The sequence below is a fragment of the Beta vulgaris genome, chromosome 4 (assembly GCF_026745355.1).
Source record: "Beta vulgaris subsp. vulgaris cultivar EL10 chromosome 4, EL10.2, whole genome shotgun sequence".
Lineage (NCBI taxonomy): Eukaryota > Viridiplantae > Streptophyta > Magnoliopsida > Caryophyllales > Amaranthaceae > Beta > Beta vulgaris.
The window spans coordinates 42,043,765-42,058,118 of NC_079205.1; the positions used below are offsets into that span (position 1 = coordinate 42,043,765).

Consider the following 14,354-nt stretch of genomic DNA (forward strand, 5'->3'; position numbering starts at 1 on the left):
TACAACTCATTATTAGGTTACATGAGTGTCTATCTAGGCCATGGCTTATCAACATTTCATGTACGAAGTCCCACTCTAGGCAATCATAAGCCTTCTCAAGGTCTATATTTATTGTCATCCATCCCCTTTTCCCTTCCTATTCTTCATTGGATGGAGGATTTCAGATGCCACAATGTAATTGTTTTTAGTCCCCCTTCTAAGTAGGATGCTACTTTGGTTAGGGGAGATCATACCATTTAAAAAGAGCCTAGGTCTCTGCACAAGGACCTTGGTGATTATCTTGTAGGAAATGTTGCTGATGCTAATGGGCGTAAATTGTTTGATGTTCTCTGGGTCCTTAACTTTTAGTATCAGGCTAGTCAAAGTTTTATTGACCTCACCGGGGATAGAGCATTTCCTAAAGACTCCAATCACAAAATCCAATACATCCTGACCAATCTCATCCCAATGCCTCTGGAAGAACATAGGGTGAAAACCATCTCTTCCAGGGGCATTCAAGGGCCCCATACTAAACACAGCCTTCCTGACCTCATATACGCTACACAATTTTGACAAGGTTTAGGGATCCCCCAATGTTTTTTTTTTCCAATTTGACCCTAACTGTTCAGTAGTGAACAGGTTCACAAAATGGTCCCTAACATGGGAGATTATATTAGTTCTTTTTGGTCAACAATTTCCACCCCATCTTAGTGTTTAGGGCTCTGATCTTACGTCTATTAAACTTCACTAACACGGTGATGAAAAAAACTAGAATTTGGTCACCCCCAACCCGTCATCCCTCTCTAGACCTAGTCAGCCGATAGACTTTTTCCTGTTCTAAGGTTATGTTCATGTCCATAGTCAAATCTAAATCAAGGTTCCAAAGGTATTGATTTTGGGGATCAATTTCCATAGCTTTCTAGACACCAACCACTATAGCTATCAGTCTTTTCTTTTTGGGGAAGATATTTTCAGAGAAAATATTGGCCCATGATTTTTTTTTGGCAATAATTCAAATTTCATATATTACCAAAAGCAATGGGATTACAAAAGCTAATCACATGAGAACAAACAGACAAAATAGCAAACATAACTAATGGCTACAAGCCCCTTAGTACATCACTAATTTCTTTCTTTCTAAATCAGTACTTCTAGCAGCAACTTTAAACAGAATCTCTTTTACTACATGAAAAGGATCTTGTTTAACATTGCTAAAAATCTTGGAATTGTTGTTTCCGTATTGCATAAACTGATGCTTCTGAGAAGAGCATCACATACATTTTGTTTTTAGAATTTCTAGCCCTTCTCATAGCATAATTTACTTCCTCCTGGAATCGGCCAATAGTACGTTGCACATTCACAAGTCTACTCACATCAGGCCAAATTAGAGCAACATAATTACACTCAAAGAACAAATGTTGGCACAGATTCAGGATCATAAGAACACAAGCAGCAAATGATATTGCACTATATACCAATGCAACCTGTCCATAGTGGCCAAAACCTGCTTCTAAGTGAGGCATGATTGTTACAAATCAGTCTCTTTCGATCCTTCTTCTCAAAATCCCTCAAAAAGCTGCTTATATACTCTTTTAATGACAAAGTTCTGATCAGGACAAACACACTGCCACCCTCCCAGCTCAGTCACTGATTCCCTGGTTTGAATGATCTTCCTTAGAAGCCAGGAACAATTAGGACTAATGTTCATAGTAGCCACTGAAGCTCTTTTAATATAGTAGGCATGGACCCACTTTACCCACAACTTATCTCTCTTGAACTCAATGGCCCAAAGCAGTTTCATCATAGCTGCTTTTTCCCCAGCTGCATATTAACTAAATTCCACCCACCACCACTCTTAGGAAGCTCAAGAACATTTCAAGCTACAAGAACTTTCCTCCCTTCCTCAGGCATGCCTGACCTCAAGAATCTCCTACAAACACTCTCCATTGCTTTAATCACTTTCTTTGAAAGAGGGAAGATGTGTGCCCACTAATACTGCATACTACTAAGAACACTTCTAACAAGCTGTAGCTTGCCAGCACATCCAAGATTGTGCTCTACTTGTGACTTTTCAACCAAAGGCTTACTTTGAGCATAAGTAAGCTTCTTAGAAGTAAGAGGTGCTCCTAAGTATTAAAAAGGAAGCTCACCAATAGGCATATGCACAATATTGGCTAATTCAGTAGCAACATCATCCTGAACCCCACTAAAGTAGATATGACTCTTCTCGACACTAGCTGCAAGCACTAAAGCCTTGGAATTTTTTTTTTTGAAATGCATCAAACATTAAACCAATAGAGCTAGCATCTGCCCTACTAAAGAGAAGTAAGTCATCAGCAGACATCAAATGGGTTAATCTCATTTTCTCACATTCAGGATGGTAGTTAAAGTTTGGATCAAGGTGAAGCTCATTAAGACATCTGCTTAGATATTTCATGCTTAGGGCAAACAGAAAAGGGAAAAGAGGATCCCCTTGTCTAAGTCCTTTCTTAGCAGGAAAAGGTTCAGTAGGGATCCCATTTGATTTTATTACGTTTGATGGAGAGGATAGTTGGAAGCTTTTTCCAGTACTGTTTATTAGGTTAGTGAAGGCAGGTTCATGGTACCAAAGGGGTTTAAATTTGAAAGGTTTGGTTCTTGTGGTTGTCCTAGGAGTAGGGGAGCTACACTTTAGTAGCACAGGGGCATGGTCTGCGTCTATTCTACGTAAGTTTACCAGAAGATCCTGGCCATAAATAAATCCACTTTTCTTTTACAAGAGCTCTGTCAATCTTTTTCTTGGATTGGGTTTTTCTTAGACTTGTTAGTCTAAGTAAACCTTAATCCAGAACTATTCACATCAATTATACTTAGCTTGCTTGGATTATATATTTTTAACTATGAAAATTTTAACATCTAGATAGAAAAAAATCGATGTTAGTTATTTTCTTAACATTTTAATATTCATATTACATGTGTGATTTGTAATATCCCATCATTATATACCATTAAAGATGCATTTTCATTGAGGATCAGAGCAAGTTTTCTTGATTTTTTTCTAAAATAGTAAGTTAATTTCCTAAACAGATGATATATCGTTTTAAGTTGCATATAAGTAGCTTTTAAGTTTCATTTTCCTATAGTTTTTAGTGCATCTCAGGTCTGTTATTTGCATGATTTGAGTAGCTTCTTGAACCATCATGTTACTTTGAGATACTTTTGCCTCTTCTTTGTGATTTTTAGGTATTTCGTGGTCGATTTTGGTTAAATGAGGCTAAGATGATTTGGATTACAGTTCTCGGAGGCGGGGAGACGAGTTCGAGCTCTTTGCTATTGCAGACATGATGGTTTTTTTAGAACTTTGTTTCTGCGGAACCATGCACATTTTGGCTTGATCGAGTGACGAGTTACAGGACCGTGCAAATTGTTGCTTGCCTGTGCAGATCTGTGAAGAAAAGAGGGAAAAAGTTATGTGTTTCCTGCACCTACACGCCCGTGCACATTTATGCTAGACTATGCACCACGACACACATTCGTGCATTTTTTTGCATGACCGTGCAAGCTTCTCTTCAGATTAAATTTCGCGATTTTTTTTATTTCCTTTCTTAGTTTTGTAACCAATAATTAGCTTTTCTTAAAACTTTTGGACAATTTTTCATTATTTGTGTATAGAATATTAGTTTAGAGAGTTATTGAGAGCAAAACTCCGTTGTTTTAACTTGAGATCTACAATTTGACTACGTTGGATTGATTTTATTCAAGTAAAAAATGAAGTTTTTATGATTCTCTGTCTTAACTTATTTTTTATATGTGTTCTTATTTACTTTTCAAATGTTTCGTTATTTCAACTATGAGTGAGTAGTTTAATAATCTAGGATAAAATTGAAACCTAGCAATGTTTGATGCATGAATCTCCCCGTAATCCAAAATAATTTGATTAGTTGTCCTTACTTGAATGAATTGTGTTAATTTTCTTATCATACTAGGGGTAGGTGATATTTGATTAATTCATTATGTCATGTTTTCAACGAGAATTTGAACTACATGGATTTGTTCACTAGTACAGAAAAGGCAATTTGCGTCGGATGTGAGGCGCCTATTTGCGTCGGACACAGGTGCGACGCCAAAGCCCTCGACACAAATGACTAGGAAACGATCTGCGTCGCATCAGAAACGACGCAGATGGTTGTGCTATTTGCGTCGCACCTATATACGGTGCGACGCACATTGCCCTGCTGCCCATGCCAAGCATGGGAAGGGCAATGTGAGTCGCACATTGCCTGGGTGCGACGCACATTACCTATGTGCGTCGCACCTTGTGCTATGTGCGACGCACATTGTGAGCAATTTGCGTCGCACTTTTTTCCATGTGCGACGCAAATGGCATATTACATTTTTTTTTTCATTTTTTTCAGATTTTTTGTTTGTTTGTTTACATATTACTAAAATTTGATGATTCAAAACTAAACAAACATTCATATTAATAATTGTGAGGGGAAAATTCGACAGAGTCTCCTTTGTAATATGGATAACCCAAGAAATCGTTGGGAAATATAATTAATATTATATATATATTATATATATATATATATTATATATATATATAATACATCTCAAATGATCCCAAGCAAGCAACCAATGTTGCAATACTCAACCAAGGTTGCAATAATAAACCAATTATGTACAACTACTAGACTTACTACACTAACACTACTTGGCCTTTTCTTCTCCCACGAGACATTGAAAGTATCGCGCAAAATTGTCTTTGATTTCGTTGATATCTTCTATGGTGTATGGCTCAACGCTTGGAGGAAAATCCTTTAAATATGTTAACTTAGTTAATAAACTTTAAAATTATATAAGTAAAGTAACCAATTTACAACATATACATACCTTCTTCAAATCATTTGACTCATAGAGAAAGCGGACGATTAGAAACAGGAATTTCATAACGAAATAGCCGCATTCATCTCTTCCCGTTTGTTGATCACACTACACCACATTGAAATACACATATTAGAATCGAAAAATTAAGAAATATTAAATAGAACTATAGAATGCATATCAAATACAAAACCATAAGAGTTTTACCTTCATAGATATCCAAGACAATTTTGTTGCCTTTTTGATACCTTCAAGGAGCAGGAATGATGTATATGCACTAAGTACAATAAAAGAATTACTAGCTATAAAGTATTTAAAATATCATAAAATACATGTAAGAATTATAAGAATTATTAACTTACGTATGCATCGGTTCCTTGATAGCTAAGGATCTATCTGATCTCCTAAGCGAATCAAATACATATACCCTTTTTTTGTGTAGAGAAAGGACGAGAAGAATCCAATGTTGACTAAAGCATGCAACAAAATGTGATAAAGTTCATATATAAAGAAAAAAGGGAAGCATACTTTTCAATGTACGGAAGTTGGAAAATAAAGCATACTTTTCAATGTATGGAAGCATGATGTATTTCATATTTCGATTGGCTCTCAATGTCCTTTGCATGTAGTTGATCGCGGCAACTGGTTCATGGCATAGCATGGTCTCCGAAATCATACTAGGACACATGAAACCAATATTTGAATCTCCATTCACCTCACTATCATCTGACAATTAAGAACCTACACTCCAAATATTTATAGTCAGATGCCAATAATAATAATAAATATCAAATTTGATTAGTTTAGAGTTTGAGAAATCTTACATCATAAATACTTGCAAAATAGATACATTAAGCCATTCTCTCGTCAGAAGTTGGAAAACATCTTGTCGGGAGAGAATGATCATCTGATCAGAAGGATAGTTGAATCAGGAACCCCTACTAACTTCGATACTAAAAGGCTCATCTGCAGGTTTTTGGCAAAACAAACGATGCATCTTCTTGACCGCATCAGACATATCCTCAAGTGACACGCTAATCAATGGATCTATGTGCCTATGTGCAGACTCATCGGTGCAAGGATCATTAGCAACTGTTTCTTTTTCTTCTTCTTCTGCACCTTCTTTAGATATATGTTCCTAATTCAAATCGACTTCTTTTTAATTCATATTATATATAAAATAAAGATTATTTGGTTTATATAAATCAAGATTTCTAAGTATATACATTTAGATTTCTTATTGTATACTAAACATAATACTAAACATAAGTTACCTGATTATCTGAGACAAAAATATAACTCTTTTGGCCATTCTATGACAGAACCCTCGGCTTGACTGAGTTTCGTGATGAATGGAATAGAGAGTGGAACTGGAACATCTGCGTAATCCGCATAAAACTCATCAACACTCACTCTCATGATAGTCATAGAGTGTGACGATGCTCCTGTCGTGGATGAACGGTACCTCAGCTACAATGATCGGTCCCGAGACATCCGCTATTGCCAAGCGACATGGAACTTGACTCTTAACATCCAATAAAAGAAGAATGACATCAATTAAGTGTTTTAGAAGCATAATATAATAATTAGAACATATATAAAATGACAATATACCTGCAAGTCCGCAAATGGATCATTGCCCCCCGATTGACAGCTACTAGGAACGACTGGAGTGGAAGGAGTTGGTACTTGAATACCTAACTGCGTCGCAAAGCCATTAACCTTTCTTGAACTATGCATCTATCTTCGAGTTCATCTCTTCATTGTCTGTTCTCTAACTCTTTGACTCACTCTAGCCTCCAATGCCGAATCTCCTCATCATCCATGCCCTTACCCTTGCGAGCAATACTGCTCCGATCAGGATCTCCCCAAATAGATGTAATCCCAATGTTATGCCCAGCTGTTAGCACACGCCCAGGTCGGTCTTTCCTCTGCAGAGCACGTGAAAGAGCATCATCCATCCGACCTGGAACAAACTCTCCTTCAGCTTCTTTCTTTTTCCAATCATCCTGCGTTCAAGTTAAAAAAATCATATGATTAGTAGAAGACAAGTAAGGAGACAAGAAAAACGTTATAAAATTTGAACAATGCTTACAATGGACTCTTTTATCTTTTGTGTTTCTTCATTAGGAAAGAAGAATTCCATCCTTATCTTTTTTCGATCTCGCGAGAAGCCAAGGCAATGTCCGATCCGGCAAGGAGGAAATCAATGATGATGTAGATGAGTCAACAGATGATGTTGTAGCGGAAGGGATATACCCTCTGCTTTGCCAAATGGGAATCATCTCCGCATATGATTTTTGGCCCAAAAAATGAGGATGCTTGTTAGCAGCCTGAGAGATTCTTGCTTTTGCACTTTTAGCCTAATATAGGATTTGTAACTAGTCAATATTAAAAAACGTAATGAAAATATAATTTCATATTATATATTACATACCTGGAACTCCTTAGAGCTACATTTTTGTACAAACTGGTCCCAGATCTCTCGCGTGATGTAAGGATACATCACGTATGGCCGCCTATCATGTTAGCCACCTTCCTCGTTTTGTGATCCATCTAGTCACCAATCTTACTTGAAATCTCTCCACCGTTTATCACATGTAGTCAAGACATCTCGTTTCTTCAAAACATCCTCTTCTATTCCAAATTCTCTCTTCAATATACAAAAATAAACCAATTAATAATAACGATTAAAATAATAAACATAATCTCAATTAGTTTATTAAAAGAATAAGGTTACTTACTTTAGCATCTTCCCACAAAGTGTTTTTCGTGCCTTCTGGAACATCATCCCAAGTGTCGTACAAGATAGACACTTTGCTTCTACTGATCTCCCCACAATAAATCTTGTACTCACCAGCATAGCGCCCAATCGGACGTATCCACTCATCCCAAGCAAGAACTCTCTGAATGCCGGGTTTGGAACGTATCCCTTTTGTAGGACCTCTTGGCCTACTTTTCTTCTTCGTAGCAGCTGCATCAGTAATCTGGGGCTCATCAGATGCATCACGCATTGTCTCATCTGCCATCACTACACCTGAAACCATGTACATGTTAGATTAATCAATAAATTAATACACAATTATTTGAACATGCAAAACACAAAATAAATAATAAAGATTATAAACATTAGTAGTTGTGCAAATATTACATAATTTACCAATTAATCAGCTATTTCTTTGCCAACGTAAAATCCCTCATTGTGGTCTCGGCGAATGTAATTTGTGTCTAGATCTTCCCCTAATGTACTTAGAATGTGCATCGTAATCTTCTTCATCGTGTACATCATCAATTCCAAGTATTCTCCTTTTTCCTTCCATGACAACAAACCATTTTGAATCGGCAGGGTCAACCATGTAGAATACTTGTTTTGCTTGTGATGCCAATATTAAGTTATCTTCATGATGTCCTAACCGGCTGAAATTGACTAATGTAAAAAATTCATGTTCATCTTTCTTCACACCACGACGAATATCAACCCACTTGCATTGGAACAACGGAATCTTGAAGTCAACATAGTCAAGTTCTAATATCTCTTCAATGAACCCATAGTAAGACTTCATTGTCTCAACATCGTTCTATTCTGTTTTACTTTTATACTCTGATGACAAAGCCCCATCGTAACACCACTGTTTTGCATCGTGGATTTGTCATCTTGCCTTTAGTATAAAATGTATAACCATTGATGTCATACCCCTCATAGGAAAGAACTTGCGTCTTTGACCCATATGCCAACCATTTCAATATATCCGATACATCGTTAGGAGTATCAGATAATTGGTTCATAACTCGTTCTTTAAACCAATCAAGAACGTCCGATTATGCTCAATCATCAAGTCACGTTCATTAAACAATGGATACTGAACACTAAGCACAGTCATGTGCTCATCTAAGTAAGGATGAACTTGTTTCAGATTTTGTAACACAATCAATTCTGCTTTTCTTTTCAACTCTCCATCAAGACACAATCTTTTTCTCCCAATGGTACCACAACCTTCAAGCCTTCCTTCATGTCTAGATTTTGGCAAACCAATTGCTTGTGCACGTGCTAAATACTGACTTGCATATTCAGATACTTCCTCACAACTGTTCTTTGCACAATACTTGCTTCTGGTCTAGCTGGATTCATCACTTTACCTTTAGAGTACCCATATGTCTTTCAAAAGGCCACATATACCTCATACAAACGGGCCCACAAAGTTTAATTTCTCTGACAAGATGGATTATCAAATGAGGCATGATGTCAAAGAATGATGGTGGAAAGTACATTTCAAATCGGCACATCGTCTCTATTACATCGGCTTGCAAGTTATCTAGAATGTTAGGATCAATCACCTTGTTAGAGATAGTTCTGAAGAAGAAACACAATTTTGTGATTGTATATCTTACTTGGGAAGGCAAAATTCCTCGTATTGCAACAGGTAATATATGCTGCATCAAGATATGACAATCATGAGATTTCAAACCAACAAGTTTCAAGTCCTTCAGTGAAACAAGGTTTCGGAAATTTGACGAGTATCCAGCAGGAACCTTTAACCTATGCAGGGACTCACAAAAACTAGTTTTCTCCTTCTTAGACAAAGTGTAGCAAGCTGGTGGAAGATAATAGCGTTGTCCCGCTCCTGAGGTGCTAGTTCTGGTCTGCCCATCTCAGCCATGTCTTTCCTAGCTTTAACTCCATCCTTTGTCTTCCCGGGCATATTCAACAATGTTCCGACAATGGCATCACAAACATTTTTCTCAATGTGCATTAAATCAAGACAATGTCTGACTTCCAAACATTCCCAATACGGAAGGTCCCAAAACTTAGATCTTTTCTTGTATAAGTTCTTTGAGACACTTTTGAAGGGCTTGCCAAAAATTGTTTCAATATCCTTTACCCTATTAGAAACCTCTTTTCCACGTAAAGGTACAGGGGCTTCTCTCATCTCCACTTTTCCGTTGAACAACTTTTTCTTCCTACGGAATGGATGATCTAAAGGAAGCCATGTACGATAATGCAGGTACACATTCTTCCCACAATGATGTAACCGCTTATCAATCATATTCTCATCACAAATAGGGCATGCCTTTGCTCCTTTAACCGTATACCCTGACAAATTCCCATAAGCCGGGAAATCATTAATCGTGCAAAATATCATGGCACGCAATGTGAAGTCAGTTTTCGCATACGCATCGAACATGGAAACACCTTCATCCCACAACAATTTCAGATCTTGAAGAAGCGGGTCAAGATACACATCTATATCGTTTCCGGGTTGCTTAGGACCGAAATAAGAAGCGATAGCATAATAAATTTACGCTTCATACATAACCAGGGAGGGAGATTATAAATTGTCAGTAGAACCGGCCAAGTGCTATGTTGGGTACCTAGTGTGCCAAATGGGTTCATCCCATCTGTACAAAGTCCAAGCCTAAGATTTCGAGGTTCTTTACCAAAACGGGAAACTTTCGGTCGATATTTCTCCATTGCGGAGAATCGGCCGGATGTCTAAGCATCCCATTCTTTCTTCCTCTCGTCCGCATGCCATCTTAGTAATCTAGCATTATTTTCATCCGAAAATAAACGCCTAAATCTCGAATGATTGGTAGATACCAAAGAACCTTCGCCGGAGTTTCTTTCTTTCTCATTCCCTCATCATTATTCTCTTTTACTTTGTATCGAGACTTTCCACACCTAGGACACTCACGCAAATCCTGGTACTCGTTTCGATACAACACACAATCATTTTGACATGCATGTATCTTCTCATATTCCATACCTAATGGACACAACAATTTCTTTGCCTCGTAGGTAGAGTTGGGCATTTCATTCCCTTCAGGTAGCAATTCTTGTAAAAAAGTGAACAACTCACTTAGACTTTTATCTGTCCAACTATGCTTCGATTTCATATTGAACAATGTAAGGATTCCAGAAAGTTTAGTGAAATTCTCACACCCGGATACATAGGTTTTTCCGCTGCACTTAAAATACTATCATACATATGCGGACGATCGGTTCTTTCATCCTCCAAATTGTGCAACATCTCATCTACTCTATCATTTTCATCATCTACCATGTCATTTTCATCATCTACCCTATCATTCTCATTATAACCATCTCCTTCAATCTCAACCTCAACCTCATCAACATGCAAATCATCACACAAGCTAGTGGAGCTCATACCCACATCATAAAACTCTCCATGCCATGTCCACCTAGTATAGTTACTCTTAAACCCACGAGAATCAAATGATCTTTAATTTGATCCATATCACGATACCCCTTGAGTTATTGCAATCACAACAAGGACACAAGACTAACTTTGACCCATTCTCCGATTGATGTTCTAACGCAACTCTGATAAATTCATTAACCCCTTGTAGAAATGTCGTCGAAATTCGATTACCATACATCCAGTTTCGATCCATATTCATACACTAGAGACACCAAACAAGAATACAATCGATCACATCATTCAAAGTAGTTTATCAAATGCAGTCATGACCATTTGGGTCCTTATCACTCCAACCTAACCTCCTTGAGTTTCTCATCTCACTAGTGAATGAACATTTGGTTTTCAATTCTAAGAAAATCCGGCAGCACTTCCCTACAGTTCTCCAAGTACACAATGAAGATAGTAGTTAAACTATCAACATATGTACCCAGAGAACGCTTAGGGAAATGAGCCGGATCTTTCTTAGAATCAAAAACCAAACATTCATTCACATCCTAAGTGAGATAAGAAACTCAAAGACAGTCCCAAACCGGGGCTATTCAAGACTTACTCCTAATGAGTAAGCCTCGAACGGGTATCTAGGCAAATGATGCACATTGCAATAAAACAACACAAACCAATCCATTCCTTAGATTTCCCTCCCACCCCATTAAGGTATGTCCATATAGGTTTGGTTATGATTCAACATATATTTTCCCAATCACATAATAACCAAACAATTCACATATATACATTCCTAAATCCAAACTAATGGTTACATTAACATACATAAAAAAAAATAACAAAAGATATAATACATACCTCTGCTCTCAAGGAGCAGCGAAGACGAGCACAAGTGCACGAGCTTGGAGAACCGGCAAACCGACGAGGACTAAGGTGGCAACTAAACTACAATGTAAAGGAATGACCACTAGCAGAAAAACGACAATTTGCGTCCCCTGATGTGCGTCGCACTTAAACGGAAATGACGCAAAAACCCTATTTGCGTCGCACATGAAGAAGAGTGCGACGCACATCTAAGCTATCTGCGTCGCATCGTATTTGTGTGCGTTGCAAAAGACCAAATTGCGTCGGACCACATGGCCCATCCGACGCAGATTTTGGCCCATCCAAATATTTAACCTAAAAAGTAACCGCGCCTCTTCATTTTCCCCTCTCTCCCTCGCGCCTCTTCCTCACAGTCTCTCAAACCCTAAAATTCCCCTCTCTCTCTCGCGCCTCTCTCCTCACAGTCTCTCAAACCCTAAAACTCTATCTCTCTCCTCAAACTCTCTCGCTCTCCTCAAACTCTCTCTCTCTCTCCGGCCACTTCTTTACAGTCGACGAACTCAATCAGATCTACGAATGCGTTCATCGTTCGTTTCAGATAACTCGTTTACATCTCGTTCACCATCTCTCTCTCTCCGACGGTTCGTTCACCATCTCATGCACCGACGGTTTGTTCTTTCTTTTTCGTTTCATTTCGTCACTAGTTTTCGAGAATCGGCGCGCACAACTCTCTCTCTCCGACGCAGGAACGCAACCTCTCCGGCGAAGTTTTTGATGTGAAGTTCAACGAAAACGCCCCGACATCTTTGTTCATCTCTAGATCTGCTCCATCTTCGTTCAAGCAACGCTGACATCCATGGCGAAGCGAAATACGAATGGTTAGGGTTCTGATTTCAATTCTTTCTCGTTTTTTGTAAAAATAATAAGTCTCTACTAATTTCGTTTCGTCATAATCATAGTCGATGAATTATATCAGTTTAGTGCTCATCTTGAATTAGGATTTTGATTTTTTTTATCTTTTCTCATTTCAGAGATTTCGGTATTTTGCTCGAGTATGAGACACGAGCAGCAATTGATAGCCCAAACAGGAAGAAGATATCAGATTATTTGTTGATTTCACAAATAATCGCTCGAGTATTGTTGTAATTGTGCTCGAGTATCTCTAGATCTGCTCCATCTTCTGTATTGTTGTAATTTTCTTTTTTAATTTTCAGTAATTTTCTCATCTTAAGTTTCTGTAAATCATGTATTGTTTTGAGTTTTTTTTTTCTGTAAACGGATGATTTGGATTTTAGTTTGGACACAACACAGATGAATTTTTGCAATACTATTAAGATTTTCATTCTGTTTTAGATCTGATGTTTGAAGGATGCAAAAATATATTTTTTTTAATAAAAAAGACCTGATTTGCGTCGCACCTAATCACGGATGCGACGCAAATTCATTTTTTTTAAGCAAAAAATACCTGATTTGCGTCACTCCAAGTGATTCATGCGACGCAAATCACTTAGAATGGTTGTTGGGTTAGAAATGGGGGGGCTGGCAAGATCCACTTGCGTCGTACCGTATACAGGTGCGACGCAAATAGCCCACCCATTTGCGTCGTTTCTTGTCCGACGCAGATAGTTTCCTAGTCATTTGCGTCGAGGGCTTTGGCGTCGCACCTGCGTCCGACGCAAATGGGCGCCTCACATCCGACGCAAATCGCCTTTTCTGTACTAGTGGACATAAGTTTCAAATTCTAAATTGAGCATTCAAGAATTCTAACTCATAATTGAAGCACATATTTCTAAAGAGAGCATTCAAGAAACTATATACTACACAAACTATACAAATTCATAAGCTACGAATATCCTAAATTTAATCTCAAATTATTTCACACATGTTTATCATGATTTGAATTCTAATTTTAACCCCTTAACAAAAATTAGAACTAAGATTATTCAAAACAACCCCTAAGAAAATTAAATAACTTGAAAATACATGATTAATATATATTAATAAAAAAACAAAAAAAACCAAAAAATACCTCCTTGCCGGCGGCGGGACCGACGGTGCAGCGAAGGGAGAGTGAGAGAGAGAACCGGTGCACCGGCAGCGATAATGTGAGCGAGGGTGCGCCGAAGAGGGAACCGGCGAGAGTAAGGAAAGAGAATGAGAGAGAGGGGAAGAGAGAGAGAGAGAGGGAGAGAGAGAGGAAGTGCGCCGAAGAGGGCACCGGCGAGAGTAAGGAGAGTGTGCACCGGCGAGATTGTGAGCGAGGGTGCCCGGCGAGAGTAAGGAGAGTGTGCGCAGAGTGTCGCAGAATAGAGAGAGGGGGGATAGCAGAAGTTGTAGAGTTAGGGTTCGAAAATAAAGAGAGAGAGAGGAAGTGCGCCGAAGAGGGCACCGGCGAGAGTAAGGAGAGTGTGCGCCGGCGAGATTGTGAGCGAGGGTGCCCGGCGAGAGTAAGGAGAGTGTGCGCAGAGTGTCGCAGGAGAGAGAGAGGGGGGATAGCAGTTAGAGTTAGGGCTCGAAAATAAAGAA

The 14,354-nt window shown here is 38.4% G+C and overlaps 1 long non-coding RNA gene across 1 annotated transcript; it reads left to right on the top strand.

Moving 5' to 3' along the window:
- Positions 1-12,238: 12,238 nt before the first annotated feature.
- Positions 12,239-13,180, top strand: LOC125496400 (uncharacterized). The gene is made up of 2 exons (XR_007273061.2): positions 12,239-12,706; positions 12,860-13,180. It is a non-coding gene; the product is annotated as an uncharacterized LOC125496400 (long non-coding RNA).
- The last annotated feature ends 1,174 nt before the right edge of the window (positions 13,181-14,354 follow it).